Source organism: Schistocerca nitens, chromosome 6 (assembly GCF_023898315.1).
Source record: "Schistocerca nitens isolate TAMUIC-IGC-003100 chromosome 6, iqSchNite1.1, whole genome shotgun sequence".
Taxonomy (NCBI): domain Eukaryota; kingdom Metazoa; phylum Arthropoda; class Insecta; order Orthoptera; family Acrididae; genus Schistocerca; species Schistocerca nitens.
Window position 1 is genome coordinate 586,834,477 of NC_064619.1, and position 19,053 is coordinate 586,853,529.

Below are 19,053 nucleotides of genomic sequence, written 5' to 3' on the forward strand. Positions count from 1 at the left end.
TTTCGCGGTTCCAAACTGTAGTGCCTAGAACGGTTCGGCCACTTCGACCGGCAGCGCAACTGTTCTGTAAATCGCTTGTCAGTACTGAAAACTCGTCAAGTGGACCTCTGTATTTAGTTCTCAGCCAGAATTACCATCTCATTTGTTTTATGTAATATAACATCTGTAATCTATGCAACACTAGATGAAGAGTAGTAGTAGTAGTAGAAGGGGTTGGTGGGCGCACGACAGCAAGGTCTTCAGCGCCCGTTCAGTATCATAGTGAGACGGGTGTCAAGAAAAAAAAACTCAGAACATTTACATAAAACGGAAAATAAAACACGGGGAACAATCATTGAAGAATATGTGCTCACCCACACCGAAGCGTGGGATGAAGCAGGGCGTCAGCAGTAAAACATGGACAACACAGAAAGAAAAAGGTAGAGGGAACTAAAGCAATTTAGCAGATGGAAGTGGCTGGCTGACCGCAAGGAAAAAGGGGAGGAGTCAGCCACTCTGCAATACACTAAAACCTCCAGCCTAAAAGTTTAGGCCAGAGTCCAGACACATCACAAAACTTAAAAAACCCTAGACACACACGTCTCATCGTTAGCTAAAACACAAGGCAGATCCCCATAAACTTGTGCTTCTGCCCTTGCATCGCGGTATAAAATGCAGTCTGTTAAAATGTGCCGGACAGAGATTGGCACACCACAAGCATCACAAAACGGAGGATCCTCCCGCCGTAATAAATAGGTATGCGTCAGAGGACAGTGCCCGATCCGAAGACGTGTGAGGGCCACCTCTTCCCGCCTGAGCAGCCAGCAGGAGGAACGCCACGGCCGAGTGGTTGACTTTACCGACCGCAGTTTATTGGCCATCACCGCCAGCCATTCGTCCTCCCACAACTCCATGCACTTCCTGTGGAGTGCAGCGATGACTGACTGCAAGGGGATAGGACACTGGACCACATCCTGCTCTCTGCAGGCCTCCTTGGCAGCCCGATCGGCCTGTTCATTGCCCCATATGCCGACATGACCAGGCACCCAGCAGAAGGATACCTCTTTACCCCGCCGTTGGAGCAAGTACAGTTGGTCATGTATCAGCTGGACCATCTCCTCAGTCGGGTATAGGTTCTGCAGTGATTGTAAGGCACTAAGAGAATCGGAGCAGATAAGAAATCGATCGCCCCGAACACGATGCATCTGCTCCAGTGCCTTCAGGATCGCGTGGAGCTCCGCTGCGAAAACGGTATATTCAGCAGGGAGGCGAATCCGGGTAACATGATCAGGGAACACCACAGAACAGCCACGGAAATTCTCCTGTTTGGAGCCATCAGTACAAACAACAGTGAAACCGTGATGCACATCTAAAATGTTAAAAAACAGAGATATGAAGAGCTATATATTCCAGTGCCAGACAACTCTTCTGCTGGGGGTACTTAAGCAACAAAAATGAAAAAAATATAAGCAAATCATCGTAAAAAGAGTAGCAAGTGAGGCTACGTGCAACAACAATCCAGGCCGAGTACTGCTAACGGAGTGTCCCCCACGCAGGCCACATATCGCAGGCTTTCGTATTACGCGCGCACGGCCGATCGTTTTTCTTTCCGCAGACACTAGTTTCTGCTCTACGGCTGCCGGAACGACCTGGGTGTGACTATTCTCAAGTTACGGCCCATTTGCGCCCACGCGGAACTTGACATTGAGCTCTGATTCAGAGGCTTCGAGGTACAACTGCCTGCGCGCGCTCCAGATAAACGCGAGGCGCCGGGGGAAAACAAAACACTGTGCTGTGGGTGAAACCGAAAGTGTGTTGTACACACACACACGGCAGCGCCGTGGCAGGCGGCTTGCACAGCTGCACCGTGCCGTGCCGTGCTGTGATTAAGCGACCCGCCGGGACGTACAATACCACTGGACTCGCTCGGCGCCGCCTTCTCCTGACACCGCCAATATACAAGCCTCGCCACAGTTCAGGCGGGCAAATGAATGCCCTTTATAAATGTTCCGTAAGTGCTCAGCTACCATATGCGCCAGGCATTAAATGTCCTCCGCGTAACGGTTCATTTCTCTTCATAATTCTTATCAGAGCCGAGTATAGCCGTTTCAGCCTTTATTGTGTTCCGTAGCAATATCTGTCAGTTAGCATGTTCGCCAGCACTGCAGCTGTGTTACAATCATATTGAGAGGAACTTCAAGATCAAACTAGCTATGGAAATACATGTGACGTTACAGCCGCTCAGAGATCATCTAAATGTTACGAAATGTTCTCAAGATGTTGAACAAGATTTTCTATAACCTGCAGGACGGGACAGGTAGTTTAAATTGTGGAAAGGGGTCAAAATAAGCGGCTGTCAATTACACCTGAACATACAACTTTATTTATTTGACCAAACTTTACAAGAGCCAAGAATTAAAAAAAAAATAACACAGCATTAGTTTTTAGAACTTAATAACCGGCTGAATACACCATGCAATCTCATGCCTTAAGGATAAGACAATTTTAATTTAAAATCGGCTGAGAGCCAATAACTTGAAACTCAAACCAAAATCAGAAATTTAAAAGACAGAAGGCCTTATCTTAAATGAGTTCTTTCAATTAGGCTGAAGGCGCAAACAGTCTTACACCTTAAGAGCAAAACAATTTTAATTTTAAAAAAATCGGCTGAAGGCCCATCACTTAAGATTGAAACCAAAATTAAATTTTTAAAAGGCTAAAGGCCTTACCTTAAAACAATTCTTTAACTATGCTGAGGGCACAAACAATCTTATGCCTTAAGGACAAAACAACCTTAATTTAAAAATCTGCAGGAAGCCATACAGATACAAACAACAAGAACAAATAAGAAATGGCAGCACATCCAACGGCGCTCAGAAGTTTCCGAGGGTCGGCCTGGAATTCAAACACTAACGCTCGCTTAGGTGAGACAGGCAGTCGGCTCAACCATTCTCGATCCGACGACAACCCAACCGACAGACAGTTGAAACGTCCCCTTAGAAAAATTGTACAAGACTGTCATTAAATTGACACACAATGTTTTTAGCGCAACGCAATCTGACTTTCAAAAATCCCTACAAAAGAATGGCCCTGACTAACATTAACCTATACGTTTCACAAATCACTTACAAAAATCTTGGTTACTCGAACTACTGCAATACAGCGAGTGCTACTACTGCCAGCTAAATAAAAGATTCAAACTACGGAAGGCACTAATTACTCATAGGCATAGTTAGCAAATGAAAGATTTTAATAGAGAACAAACAATGTATTTACCTTAATAGTCATTAAAAGTCATAATATATACAGCAGTTCATGACATCCAGTCTTACAAATTTCGAAACTCCGCCATTTCTCTCCCCACATGCACCACTATTGGCGGCTCACCTCCAACTGCGCAACGCTACGCGCTGTTCACATCCAGCTGCCCAACTCTACAGTTGCAGACAACAATGCAAACTAGCCACAGACTGCACACAGCACAGCCAGTGATTTTCATACAGAGCGCTACGTAACGTTGCCAATAAGAAAACCTAAACAGCCTACTTAAATAGCCCCCATGCTCCCCACAAAAAATTTTACAAATTGTTTTGGGCACTGGCCAATACAGATTTGAAAAATTTTTTCATAATTGCAGTAAGAAAGATATCAAATGCACTCACTTATTAATACAATGTTGGTCAAAAGCTAAAATTTTCTCACAGTCCATAAAGACTGTCCCGATCATTCATCACAGTAAAACTGCAGTTTGTTTTCTCAAAGTCTGAGCAGTAAAAGACAATGCACACAGAAGTAGTGGATTTCCATGCAGTCTTGAAGAAGTAGTGTTGTCCTTCCAATGGAAAGACAGTGCTGACTCTTGACATGCTGACAGGTAATGGGCCACAACAGAGCAAACCCACAGCAGAGTCATTCGACGTTTTTGAAGAATATTGGTAGGTAGGTCATTAGAGAGCAGACCCACTGTAGTCCTGGTAGAGATTACGGTATTGGTGGGCCACCAGAGGTGCAGACCCACTGTAGTCCTGGTAGAGATTGTGGTATTGGTGGGCCACCAGAGGTGCAGACCCACTGCAGTCCTTGTAGAAATAATGGTACTGGTGAGTCAGCAAAGGTGTAGACCCACTGTAGTCCTTGTAGAAATGGCCAGCAGCCATCTGCTGCGACTGTGCAGGTGCACAATCACCATCGAAGACTCTTGCAGACAATAAAGCAAGTCCATAACCACCACTTGTGCACTCACAAAGTTTTTGGAATTGTCCTTAGAACCAGCAATGCTGTTATCCAGTCCCTTGCTGAATTATTAACACACGTGCAAACACTAGCAGTCCCTACTTCTCACATATTGTCCATATACTATGACCAACAGAAACGTGTGCAATGAAATGGAACTTACAAGTTAATAATATGATGAACTGGTGTCAATTACAATTTTATAACATAAGAATACAATTACAAAGGTACAAAATAAGTCATTAAAGAACATAACAATACAGATAACATTTGTAGTACAGGCTTTACAAAACAATCGAAATAACATATACATCAGTGCTACAGGAATTATGACATAAGTACATACATAAAGATCAGAATAACTTTTGAAACATCACCTTCACATATGAGCAACAAAACAGAATAAATAATGTCTAAATATCTTTACAAAGTAAATAACATATTATCAGAAAAATTCTACAATGTAACTCTCATCAGATAAACACATACAGACAGGAAGAACACATATACACAAGGGTACATAAACACATAGCAGAATAACACAGGAGAAAAGGACAGGGTTTGTTTTCAGTGTAACATTTGGTACTGCATTCCAACCCAAAACTTCATTCCATAGATCTTTCGTCTTATTTCAACATTTGTTTCTACCAAAAATCCTATCCAAGCATGCTTTCTTTATTTATATGTTCACATATTTCTTACCTCATTATTTATTTTCCATTATCTTACCTCATCATCTATTTCCAAGAAAATCCTACCTAACCCTGTTGACCCTAAACCCTACGTTTTTGGTTCATATCCTCTTTCAAAATACTTTTTTGGCCAAACCATTTTCTTATAGCTTCTCAATGCATTTCTTCCAATTCATCACAACTTGTTCTCTTATATGGCCTACCCCATCTTAAGCTAACTTAAATCTACTGAGCTCAGATGCTAAACTAAGGGATGAGGCAATGCAGCAGCACAAAACAATTAACACAAACAGCAATGAAAGAAAATGGAAATTGTCAAAGCAAGCTACAGTAAATCTAAATTACCAAGCAATGCAACATTACAACTAATATGAGCCAATGTGCAGCAAACAAGAAAAATAAATCAGTAGTAAAACTGGCTTAACAGAGTAATGTACAGTGAAATTTAGTAGCACTATGCCTGGCAAATAGCAGCAGCAAATGCAATAACTTATATCTAAACATGACATAGCTCAAGCAGAAAAAATATTACAGTAAAAATGGCCATGTTTAATACCTATGTCACATCTTAACACTAGGGTGATGCATCACGAGAACTTACACTAGCAGATAAGTTACCAAATCGTAAAAAACTTATTTATGCAATTCCTGTGAAGGGAAATGTCTATTTATGTGCCCTCGTTTTCTTGGAAGTAGATCATAAATTTATAATTGACTGGATCTGTAGGCATAAAATAACTATATTTGTAAATCTATTAAATTTTATTTTAACCAATGCTGCAGTGCAGCTAGAAACTAGATATTAAACAAAATGAGTAAATAAATACATAAAGCAAGCCATATGGCATTTCTCTCAACTAGCAAGACAATAGCCGTGAAATGTTTCTCATCGTTTCATTAGGCATTCTAGTAAATATCATAAATTAAGAGCTCCACAGTATAATCATATGTTTTCAAGTTTGAGCGTGTCGTATTTGCGATGCTTTCTACAAAGGAATGTCAATAGCGAGGATAATGGCCTCTTTTTTTTTTCTCCACTTGTGCCTCTGAAAGGCACACACTAATGGATTTTTTCCAGGCGACTGTCGCGCAGCTGGGTGCTCACGGCTCATTACGTGAAGGTGGTCACTTAACTTTCTTACTGAAATATTTACGACACCAGTTTGCATTACAGTGACAGTCTCATATAAAAAATTTCACAGGTCGAGAATTTGCGTTGCAAATGTGTAGAAACAAAATCCTATGAATATAACGGTGTTCAAAAAGTTTTCGTTGGCATTGTGATACATTCACGAATTTACACACATTTCATAACTCTTAAAGTACGATTCTTGGTTTCCAACATCCTTTTCCACAAATCAGAGTCCCTAAACACTACTCATTATTCATATACGTACTCGTCGACACTTCTTCAGTATTTCATCATAATAAATATGTAGCATAATCAAATTCCTCATATACGGTAGCATCATCTTATTGATCATAAACATACCTCAACAGCATAATGCACATCGTCGTCGTAAAAATAACATCATAGCACCTCAGTCAAATCTCAAAATCGTCGTAGCTTTCTGCAATAATTTCAAACCCTAAAAAATATTCTCTGCTCATTTCAATAGTGTCATCTAACTCAAACGTACTTTAAAATCATGCTCCCTTACCAAATACATCATTCCAAGCTCTCATAGTATCACAATGGTTCCGAAAAAATATGAACAGTTCACAAAGTACAGACAAAATACAATTTCGTAAGTGTGAAGTAATCCAACTCTGTAATTGCGTAAACATGTGTCACTGACATAGTAAAAAAAAATGTTTATCTTTCAGTTAAATGATCAGATAGCTGTGTAATTTGTGTGTTAGAGAAATATGGTACCGATGTGTAAAGTTGTATAAGCAAATACCATATTAGCTAGGGCTCCTTGTGCTTGCCAAAGACATGGTACACAAAGTAAGCGTGTACCCCCCTGTGGATTAATGTAATTATACCCTCAGGTGTTACAGATTACAGCAATGGAATGAAATGTATCACGGAAAACCTTTGTATCATTGTAATTCAAAAATCTTTAAAAATAAATGTTTTAAGTACAAAATTAATCACTCAAATGCGTGTCCTGTAGCGCTAAATTGTGCGTCTTGTTGTAACATAATCTCTGTCATTACTTAAGGGTAAAAAATGTGCCAAGTGTCGTAATTATCGTCGTCTGTAAGCAAAGTTCTGTGGAAGTGAAATGCTTTGCATATAGATATCTTACTTATTACGCTTATTGCCGTGATGAAGAAAGTACTGTGCTGTAACGTATTGTTGTGCTACAGAAAAGGCTGTCTCCTTGTAGCTATACCACAAAAGTTACTACCGAAACCTGTTTTACTTTCCAGAATAATACAGAAACACTGTGTAGATATAGAACAGAAACACTGCAAAAGCAACAATGTAAATTGTGTCACACATTAGTAGCGTCATGATATAATTGTGTAGCTGTCAAAGAAACCAAATGCTGAGTCATCTTTAATCCCACAGAAAGTACTTCAAGTAAACCAAAATGTTGCATTAAAATCTCATTAGCAGTACCAATAAATGTCCTAAGCATGTCAGCCTTATAGTCGTTACGTAATCGTGCAACTAACAAGCAAGAATGTACACACACAATAACACTGTGTCGTCTGTTCACAATAACAATGCATTCGTAATTTCTGTTTAAATAAGTTCTCTTGGTTCTTGACTGGATAGTTAACTTTAAAACATAGTTGCATGTTAACAGTTTCTAAGATTGAAAAAGAGTACTAGTAACGTGAAATGAAAAACTTTATAGCAAAGACTAAGTTAAAAAGCAGATTATCTCTCAATAAATGGTTTTACATGTGAAATGTGGTGTAACCCTTTGTTCTTCCTAGTACGCAGAGTTTCAACTTTAGCGCAATTATCATGTGGTATACGTCGGTAAAGAATACTGGTATTTTTCTCAAGGTTAGCGTCTATGTTATTTTTCCCTGAGCCAGCGGGCGCACGTGGCTGCCTGCGGTGCGAGTCATTGTCTGTTTCTTTGCTGGCGCGCGCGTCGTTACTGGGATTAGGAGACCTAACTCTACAAATTCACCTTGTCGAGAGTGCCCTGCTCTGTTTGAATCTCGCCAGTTCTGATGCAATTCAAGTCTGTCGTTACGATTATATCGTCTGTCGTCATGTCGGTAGTTCCTGTAATTTCTTTCTTGTCGATTAAGTGGTGGAGAATTTCTCCCTGAATTATCACTGCACGGTGGACCGTTGCGTCTGAAGTTATTCTGTCTCCCGTGATAATAATAGTTCTGGTTGCCATATTGCCTGTCATACTCATTACTACGGAAATGCGATCTTTCTCTGTAACTATTACTACTCTGCCAACGGTTGTCATAAGGGTGGTGTCTGTTTTGGTCACGATTTACGTTGTAAGAATAGCCTTGTCGTGTCCAGTTATTATTTCTTTCATCGCGGAATTGTGACGGATGTGACCTGTGATTGTTGTGTTCCTGTTTTCGCGTTCCGCGATTGTCAGTGTCAATTATCCAATTCTTGTAAGAGTCCCTGAAAAGCTTCAATGTCGTCTTAGCAACGTCCTGCCAAAATAATATGTCGTAAATGTTCAGGTAGTTTGATTAAGCAAATGCGGATGAGTTCTGAGGGGCTGTATGGGTTTGACAGGTACTGATTCTTGTGCAACATGTCTTCAAAATATTTCACAAGACTGGAAAATTCAGATTGTTCGAAATATTTCATCATCATGATGCTATGTTTTACTCGGTCTTGTGTAGCTTGAGACGAATATGCTGAGAGGAAGGCATGATAAAATTCTCCTTCACTGTGGCAATCGTGAATGACCGATCGCATTCTTACAGCTGGTTCATTCTCTAAATAGCCACACATAAATTCTAATCTGTGCTCTAATGACCAGCTGGGAGGAAAACAATGAGAGAATTGATGGAGCCACGCTTGTGGATGAATGTCGTTGCCAGAATTCTTAAATGTTTTAAATTTACGTGTAGTAATGAACAGCTTATAGTCAAAATCATCATGTCGGCGAGTCGCATGTTGGTCATTGTTACGTCGTTTCGGGGGTTCCATCTCAAAATTCGGTGTACCTTGCCAATTTCTTGCATAATTTCCGAAGTACCCCGTGTTATTATTTTGTGGCTGTTCCGTATTTCTATGTCCCTCTTCCCGTATTGGGGCGCGAGTGTCCTCTGAAATACGTAATTCTTGTATTACCTGTGACAGCTGATCTTGTACTTCCTGGATTTCTCTTTGGTGTTGCGTATTAATTTGATTCTGATTTTGTTTGAATTTCTTAATTTGTTCGCACTCCTCTGTGTCATTAAAGACTACCGGTTTTGTGTCATTCTGATTATCATCAACCTTCGTAGATAAATTATTTAGCTGATCCGAAAGTTCAACTACTTTCTCTGATAATGAACTAAATTCTTCCATGTGTCTTTCTGAACCAATTTTCAGAGTATCTACTGTGTCCTTTAAGTTTTCCTGAGTTTTTACAAGTTGCATAACCGAATCGGTAGATGCAACTGAGTCAATTTTAGCTTGCAAGGTCTCATGATTTTCATGAACAATAGTTTGCAGTTCTTTTATGGCTGCTTCGTGATTCTGTAATTCATTGGCATGCCGCGAAAAAATAGGTTGAAAATGCTCACAAATTTGTGTTTTTACGTCATTACAGACTTCTGGACATTTCGATTCAATGTTATGTATCTCAGTAGTTAAATCTTCACGTGTTTGTTCAAGCGTGGTGTCTAACTTCCGAAGATTTTGTTCCATTGTGTCTAACTGTTGCTGTGTTTGTCTCTGGTGTTGTTCCATTGTGTCTAACTTTTGAAGATTTTGTTCCATTGTGTCTAACTTTTGAAGCTTTTGTCCCATTTGTTGCATTAATTGTAATAACAATGCACTGGTGTCTGAAACATGTTCTTCAGTGCTATTCGGCAATGCATTTGAACCGACAATATTGGCATTTTGAAAAGCAGAAAATGTGTCTTGACTTATTTGAGAAAAAGGCGAGGACGCAAAACCTGAATTTACAGTATTTGCAAGATTGTGTCCTGTCATTTCTGATTCCTGAGGCAAGCTGTTGCCGACCGATCGATCGATAATGCATCCCAGTTCACTAATTGTTTCACTGCCTACACCATTATTTGCAGCCCACTCCATTTCTTTATGCACAATTACCAAATTACTACTTTGAACATTAGTTAATTCATTACACGGTGGCGCTAACACACTGCTTTCGTCTTCACTGTCATTTCTCAGTTTACTTTGGAGCCTAGTACTACGTTTTTCACACGCCATTATTGTCGCAATATTTCACACGATAACACAGAAAAGCACAATTTGAAGAGCAAAATAAGAAAACACATTAACATAGCATTGAAAATAATATCTCGTTATTGCAAGCGCAGCTGCGAAATATTTGGTGCAAATCTACATTCATGCCACAACTGTTTTACTGTACAAGAATGAAAAACTACAACTGCAAAGGAAATTCTTTCTACAATTACGCGCTAGCAATAAACAAAGGCTGCACTAATTGCACAAACTACAAGAACAAAATCAGAAGATTCCAGTGAGGTATCCTCGGCTAAGGGTCGACATATGAAACGTCCCCTTAGAAAAATTGTACATGACTGTCCTTAAACTGACACAGAATATTTTTAGCGCAACGCAATCTGACTTTCAAAAATCCCTACAAAAGAATGGCCCTGACTAACATTAACCTATAAGTTTCACAAATCAATTACCTCACAAAAATCTTGGTTACTCGAACTACTGCAATACAGCGAGCGCCACTACTGCCAGCTAAATAAATGATTCAAACTACGGAAGGCACTAACTACTGATAGGTATAGTTAGCAAATGAAAGATTTTAATAGAGAACAAACAATGTATTTACCTTAATAGTCATCAAAAGTCATAATATATATAGCAGTTCATGACATCCAGTCTTACAAATTTCAAAACTCCGCCATTTCTCTCCCCACATCCACCACTGCTGGCGGCTCACCTCCAACTGCGCAACGCTACGCAGCCGGCCGAAGTGGCCGTGCGGTTAAAGGCGCTACAGTCTGGAACCGCAAGACCGCTAAGGTCGCAGGTTCGAATCCTGCCTCGGGCATGGATGTTTGTGATGTCCTTAGGTTAGTTAGGTTTAACTAGTTCTGAGTTCTAGGGGACTAGTGCTCAGAGCCATTTGAACCATTTTTGAGCAACGCTACGCGCTGTTCACATCCAGCTGCCCAACACTACAATGGCAGACAACAATGCAAACTAGCCACAGACTGCACACAGCACAGCCAGTGATTTTCATACAGAGCGCTACGTGCCGTTACCAATAAGAAAACCTAAACAGCCTACTTACACAGTCAGCGGACCCACCGACAAGATAACTTCCGTTCCACCCGACCAGCACACTACAGGGAGTTCAATGGAACAGCGTAGAAGGTATTGGCGCCCACAACCAATTATACATTGAGCTGTCGAACTACACACCGTGCTGGACAGTGACAACACGATGAGGAAAATACACAGCCTTAATTTACGTCAACGGCCAGGGCAGGAAACCGGAACGTTAAGGACTACAAGGCAGTAGATTCCGCTGGTGCACTTCAATTCAATATAACCAAGTACAGTTAAACTCCACCGGAGGGTGGCTAAAGTTGCTCGCGTGAATGGCCCAACAGCCGACTGCGAAATCCAAACGACAAATGGTTCAAATGACTCTGAGCACTATGGGACTTGACATCTGAGGTCATCAGTTCCCTAGAACTTAGAACTACTTAAACCTAACTAACCTAAGGACATCCCACACATCCATGCCCGAGGCAGGATAGGAACGTACGACCGTAGCGGTCGCGCGGTGCCAGCCTGTAGCGCCTAGAACCGCTCGGCCACCCCGACCGGCTCCAAACGACACAATGTGAACAGTCGTGACTTGCTGGTGGATTAAGTCAAAACTCAACTTCCGTGTCCAGGATCGGTGAGAGACGGACCTCGTAGCAATGGGAACAGCACCACACACTCCGACCGCGCGTGGACGCCGCCAGCGGCCTCGGCCAAACTACGCGCCGCGGAGACTTCCTCGCGGCTCCACGCCAACCGTCCAACCGTCCTGGACCTGAAACGGTGAAAGTACCAAATATACGTCGGCCTATGAAACGTCGGACAGTTCATGTGTGTCGCCAGCGGTCGGCGAGCACTGGCTGTCCGCGCCTCACCGGTGCACCGTCCCCGACTTCCCTGCTGCTGCTTGCACTGCTGGTCCATCTCGAACAGACAGCCACACACACGACGACCTGAAAATACTATCGGTTGCTCCATAGATGGTACGACTGTGCATTTATCGATATTCGCTGCTGCTGCTGCTCAGAGGCAAGCAAGGCAGGAAGTTAGTGACGCCAGTAAATGGAAAAAGAAAACGAGGCGGCAGTACCGTAACAGAAGATGAAAAACAATAAATGGGAAAAACGCGAACCGTGCACGGCTCAATACGTATTTCCAGAGCAGTTAAGACAGCGTTATACAAAACTTACGGACGAAAGTAACTGTCGCATGATGTGTCACTACCAACATAGCTCAATGAAACTTGGACCATATACAGGAAAAATTGCTACAGTACAATACAGAAGATACCTGAAAGTTCGAATATAATAAACTTTCTTGAGACTGAGAAGCATATGTCCACGAATCAGCATGGTTTTAGAAAAAAAAAATGGTTCGGAGCACTATGGGACTTAACATCTGTGGTCGTCAGTCCCCTAGAACTTAGAACTACTTAAACCTAACTAACCTAAGGACATCACACACATCCATGCCCGAGGCAGGATTCGAACCTGCGACCGTAGCAGTCGCGCGGTTCCGGAATGAGCGCCTAGAACCGCTAGACCACCGCGGCCGGCCATGGTTTTAGAAAGCATCGCTCGTACTGAACTCAACTTGCCCTTTTCTCACATGACACACTGCGAACGATTGATGAAGGACAACAGACAGATCCCATATATCCAGATTTTCGGGAAGCATTTGCAGATTGTTGACGAATGTACGGGCATATGGAATAATTTCAGGGATATGTGACTTTCTCAAGAACTTAAGTAATATAACCCAGTATGTTGTCCTTGCCGGAGAGAGTTCATCAGAGACAAGGGTATCGCCAGCAGTGACCCAGGGAATGTGACAGGACCGCTGTTGTTCTCCGTGTACATGAATGATTTGTCGAACAGGATGGGCATCATTTGCGATTGCGCGCTGATAATGCTGTCGTGTACGGTAAGCTGCCGAAGTTGAGTGACTGTGGGGAGATGCAAGGCGAATTAGACAAAATTTCTAGTTGGTGTGATGAACGGCAGCTAGCTCTAAATGTGGAAAAATGTAAATTAATGCGGATGAGTAGGAACAGCAGACCTATAATGTTCGGTTATAGTATTATTAATTCCCCACTTGACATAGTCAAGTCGTTTAAATAGTGGGACGTAACGTTGCAAAGCGAAATTGGGGTGGAACGACCATGTTAGAACAGTGGTAGGGAAGGCGAATGGTCGATTTCAGTTTCTTGGGAGAATTTTAGGAAATAATGGTGCACCTGTAAAGGAGATCGCATATAGGACGTTGGTGAGGCCTATTTTTGAGTACTGCTCGAGTATTTGGGGTCCGCACCAGGTCAGATCGAAGGAAGACATCGAAGCAGTTCAGAGATGGGCGCTAGAGTTTTTACTAGTAGATTCGAACAACATGTAAGTGTTACATAGATGCTTCGGGAATTCAAGTGGGAATCCCTGGAGGAAGAGCGACGTTCTTTTCGAGAAAATTTTGAGAAGCGGCATTTGAAGCTGAATGCCGAAAGATTCTACTGCCGCCAAATACATTGCGCGTAAGGACCACGAATATAAGATTAGAGAGATTAGGGCTCATACGGAGATATATGGACAGTTGTTTTTCCCTGGCTCTATTTGCGATGGAACAGGAAAGGAAATGACTAATAGTGGGAGAGTGTACCCTCCACTACGCACCGTACGACGACTATCAAAGTATCTAAGTACATGTAGCTGTAGATGTAGGTGTGCATTTAGAGAGAGAAAAAAGCAATGAGACGAACATAAATGACACTATTATATAATGTCAAAAATTATACTGAAGTCACTGAGATTTATGATGGTCCCCTGGACATTACAAATATCTGGACATGGTTCTTAATAGGGCTTGTGATCACTAAGGACGGCAGTGCATTCTCCTCAGCGTGGTCCTGTTCTGGCGACAGGATTGGTAGTGAGTCCTTGTGGTAGGGCGTTCCATTCCTCCATTCCTCCATTCCTGCACCAGTACTGTTGGAAACTGCTGGATGGTCGTCGGTGCATGTACACGCACTGCAATACGTCAGTGTGGAGGGAGCAAGGCTATCTTACCAAGCACACACTTCCAGTATTTTCATTGAAATGACCACGAAATTCTGACTTTGCAGTCGATAATGGAAGCGAGACTAAAGAAAAACCAAGACACGTCCATAGGATTTCGAAAAAGTGTTCCAGAATGTAGAATTGGACAAGATGTTCGTAATTCTGAGAAAAATATGGGTTGTAGGGAAAGACGGGTAATACACAGTACGTAGGTACAAGAACCAAGAGGGAACAGTAAGACTGGAAGACCAAGAACGAAATGCTCCGATTAAAATGGGTGTAAGGCAGGGATGTAACATTTCGCCTTTACTTTACAATATATACATCGAAGAAGCAATGATGGAAATAAAAGAAAGGTTCAGGAGTGGGATTAAAATTCAAGTTGAAAGGATGTCAATGATAATATTCGCTGTTGACATTTCTATACTCAATAAAAATAAAGAAAAACTGCGGGATCGGCTGAATGGAACGAACAGTCTAATCAGTGCAAAATATGGATTGAGAATGTATCGAATACGAAAGTAATGAAAAGTATCAGTAATCAGAACTACGAGAAACTTAACATCAGGATTGGTGATGACGAAGTAGGAGATGTTAATGAATTATGTTACTTGGGAAGCATAATAACCAATGACGGACGTAGCAAGGAGGACAAAAGCAGACTAGCACTGGCAAAAAGGACATTCCTGGCATAGAGAAATCTACTAGTATCAGACGTAGGCCTTCATTTAGGGAATAAATTTCTGAGAATGTAAGTAGGGTAGTGAACAATCCACTGTGGGACAACCGGAACAGAAGAGGATCGAAGCATTTGAGATGTGGTGCTTCAGTCTAATGTTGAAAATTAATTGAAGTGATAAGGTAATGAATGAGGAAGCTCTGTGCAGAAATGGAGAAGAAAGGAATGTGTGCAAAACACTGAAAAGTAGAAGGGATAGGACATCTATTAAGACATCACAGAATAACCTCCATCGTACTAGAGGGAGCCGTAGAGAGTAAAACTGTAGAGGAAGACAGAGATTGAGACACTTCCAGCAAATAATTGAGGACATAGATTACAAGTGCTACTCAGAGATGAAGAGGTGGGAACAAGTGACGAATTCGTGGTACGCCGTGTCAAACCAGACGGAAGACTAATGACTCGGAGGAAAAAAGAAAACTAAACACGAAATATGGCAGGCAGTGAATTAATATGACGTAGTCATATGTGGCAGTAACGTCACAAAGATAGGATCTCGGTTTGTGTTTGAAGTTAATGTAATTGTCTATTTAATGCTTTACTTCATTGAGTAGGTAGTCTACGATTTTTATAACTGAACACCTTACTCCTTTGTGTGCCACTCTAAGGCTGAGTGAATTATAGTGTAAATCATTTCTCCTTCTAGCACTACATTTACGGATGTTTTTGTTTCGAACCTGTGACAACAAACTTCATAAGGCAGTAGATGAGCACTGTGAGTTGTCAGTACGCCCAGCTGTTTAAAGAACTGTCTACAAGAGGTCCTAGAGAGGTGCTAGAGGGGATGCCACGTGTTATCTTTATTACATGCTACTGTTTAACATTTTTCTCCTAGTGACAAGTAACACCAGAACATGATGTCATAAGATATTAATGAATGAAAACAGAAACAGTAAACCAACCTTTTGACATTTTCATCTTCAAAATCTGACATTATCCGTAGCACAAAATCTGCAGGCCTCGGACGTGTTCATTGCACTATATCACTTATTGAAATATTTATGATATGTAGTCACTCGAATTGCACTTACGGAGAAAGGTTTAGCACACCTGGAAAGACGAGGTCGCTTTTGATCCGATGACGGCATGTGCCACCTGAGCGACTGCAGATGTACTGATAATGGTTTCAGTGTCGTCCGCCAACAGATAATGCAGTGGCATAGCTACCAGAGAGCCACCTATGTCTACCCTTTAAAAGGGGATGCTCACCGCCAGAAGGCACAGTGTGGTGCAAACGCGTGAAGCAAGCAGGCAACACGCACTCGTGCTTCCTACAGCCATCTGAGAGAGTCTGAAAGGGATCAAATCGTGGCCTAACGAGTGGCGGGATGGTCCTTTCGGCGAATCGCCACACAAGTTCGACGTGCTGCTTCAGTTATGCAACGATGCTGATATCAGAGGGCATGTGAATAGCCTCATATTCATAGACGAGGTTCTGGACGTCCACGCAGCACAGACGACGTCCAGGAGTGTCGTTTTGTAAGGGCAGCTATGGCAGATCATACAGCTATCACGGCACAATAAGAAGGCTTGTGTGTCAAAAATGGTTCAAATGGCTCTGAGCACTATGGGACTCAACATCTGTGGTCATAAGTCCCCTAGAACTTAGAACTACTTAAACCTAACTAACCTAAGGACATCACACACATTCATGCCCGAGGCAGGATTCGAACCTGCGACCGTAGCAGTCGCGCGGTTCCGGACTGAGCGCCTAGAACAGCTAGACCATCGCGGCCGGCGCTTTTGTGTCCAGACGTAATAACATGAACTGTTGCGAACCGGTTATTAGCACACATTTAGGCCGTCTCCGGCTCAAGCCACAGCATCAACGCACACGGGTCGACTGGCGGCATTAGATGATCTCTTGGAAAGTGGAATGGCGCACCGTCGTCTTCTTCGATGGATGCAATTCTGTCTGCACACAAGTGATGGGCGGCCGGCCGCATTGGCCATGCGGTTCTAGGCGCTACAGTCTGAAACCGCGCGACCGCTACGGTCGCAGGTTCGAATCCTGCCTCGTGCATGGATGTGTGTGATGTCCTTAGGTTAGTTAGGTTTAAGTAGTTCTAAGTTCTAGGGGACTGATGACCAAAGAAGTTAAGTCCCATAGTGCTCAGAGCCATTTGAACCATTTGAATCAAGTGATGGGCGTTTGGGGGTGCGACGAGTGTTCGTCCAAGACCCTCCGGCCCCAACCCAGGCTTTATGGTCTGATGAGCGATAAGCCACAAGTCTCGTTCACCTCTGGTGTTTCTGGAGGGGACCCTAACCAGCGTTCGATACATGGAAAATGTTGTTAATCCCGTTATTTTGCCTTTCTTGCAACAGGAAGTTGATGTGTTGTTCCACCAGGATAATGCTCGCCTACACACTGCCCGTGAAACTCAACGTACTCCGAACTTGTCTCCTGTCGACCACATGTGTTATATGATGACTCGTCATCCAACAACTCTTACAGAACTACTTGAACTGGTCGACCAGGCTTACAGTAACTTATCCCAGGACAGTACTTGCCACCCGTACCATCGACTTAACGCCAGAGTCAGCACCTGCATTGCCAGCTGTGGAGGAGTCCGCCCCCGGTAGCTGAGTGGTCGTGCTTGGATGGCTCAGTTGGTAGAGCTCTTGCCCGCAAAAGGCAAAGGTCCCGAGTTCGAGTCTCGGTCCGGCACACAGTTTTAATCTGACAGGAAGTTTCACATCAGCGCACACTCCGCTGCAGAGTGAAAATCTCATTCTGAAAATTGAAAGTATGTTCATTTTGCCGGCACGGTAGCTCAGCGTGTTCGGTCAGAGGCCTGCGTGCTCTCTGTAATAAAAAAAAAATAAAAAAAATTGAGTTAAGGAATTTAACGATCAACTTGAACGGATGTCTTGTGACGTCCGCCCAGATCAAACGCAACGAACTATATCGAACAAAATGAAAAACAATGACCCGGCTGGGTCGGAGATTTCTTTCCGCTCCATTCCATCCATCTCACTGACGACCCTTTGTGTCAGCACTGTGCCGTCGTCGATTCGGATGCGCACCGCCTGACATGTGCTGTGACAGGCAGATGCTGGGATCTTGTGCAACGTATGCTGGCGCTCCTGTTGCGACGACAGCCAGAATCTGTCACGCCGGACGAAGTCCTACACCCAGATACCACTTACTTTCCCACTACAAGAACGAACGCCGTCAACTGGCTGAAGGGCATGGTGCTGTATTACATTTTGCAAGCCGCTCCCGAAAACGCTCTGGGCTTGTGGGTCCACCTAACAACGACCCATAAGATGATCCGCCACCATGTATTGTACCGCACACGACTATCGAACTAATTACGCCGCATTATTCGAGGATCCTCCTGCCCATTGGGGCGTTCCGAGTACTAGAAAGCACACTTAAAAATGATTCACGGCACACGATTGATCCTCAGAGCACACGGTTTAGAGGGAGTCCCCCATACATTCATTACGTGAAGACGACTCGGAAGGTTCTGGTGGCGGTTGTAGGTTCCCGTTAAAATATTAAAAATATCAAATACAATTTTATATATATAACTAAATAAAAACATGGGATATATATATATATCCCATGTTTTTATTTAGTTATATATATAAAATTGTTTCAAAAATGACCGGTATATTTGAAACGGCAATAAAAACTAAACGAGCAGCGATAGAAATACACCGTTTGTTGCAATATGCTTGGGACAACAGTACATTTTCAGGCGGACAAACTTTCGAAATTACAGTAGTTACAATTTTCAACAACAGATGGCGCTGCAAGTGATGTGAAAGATAGAGAAGACAACGCAGTCTGTGGGTGCGCCATTCTGTACGTCGTCTTTCTGCTGTAAGCGTGTGCTGTTCACAACGTGCAAGTGTGCTGTGGACAACATGGTTTATTCCTTAGAACAGAGGATTTTTCTGGTGTTGGAATTCCACCGCCTAGAACACAGTGTTGTTGCAACAAGACGAAGTTTTCAACGGAGGTTTAATGTA

At 42.6% G+C, this 19,053-nt stretch overlaps 1 non-coding gene across 1 annotated transcript; it reads left to right on the plus strand.

Moving 5' to 3' along the window:
* The first annotated feature begins 17,666 nt into the window (after window positions 1-17,666).
* On the plus strand, window positions 17,667-17,741 carry Trnal-caa (transfer RNA leucine (anticodon CAA)). Its single transcript has one exon. It is a non-coding gene; the product is annotated as a tRNA-Leu (tRNA).
* The last annotated feature ends 1,312 nt before the right edge of the window (window positions 17,742-19,053 follow it).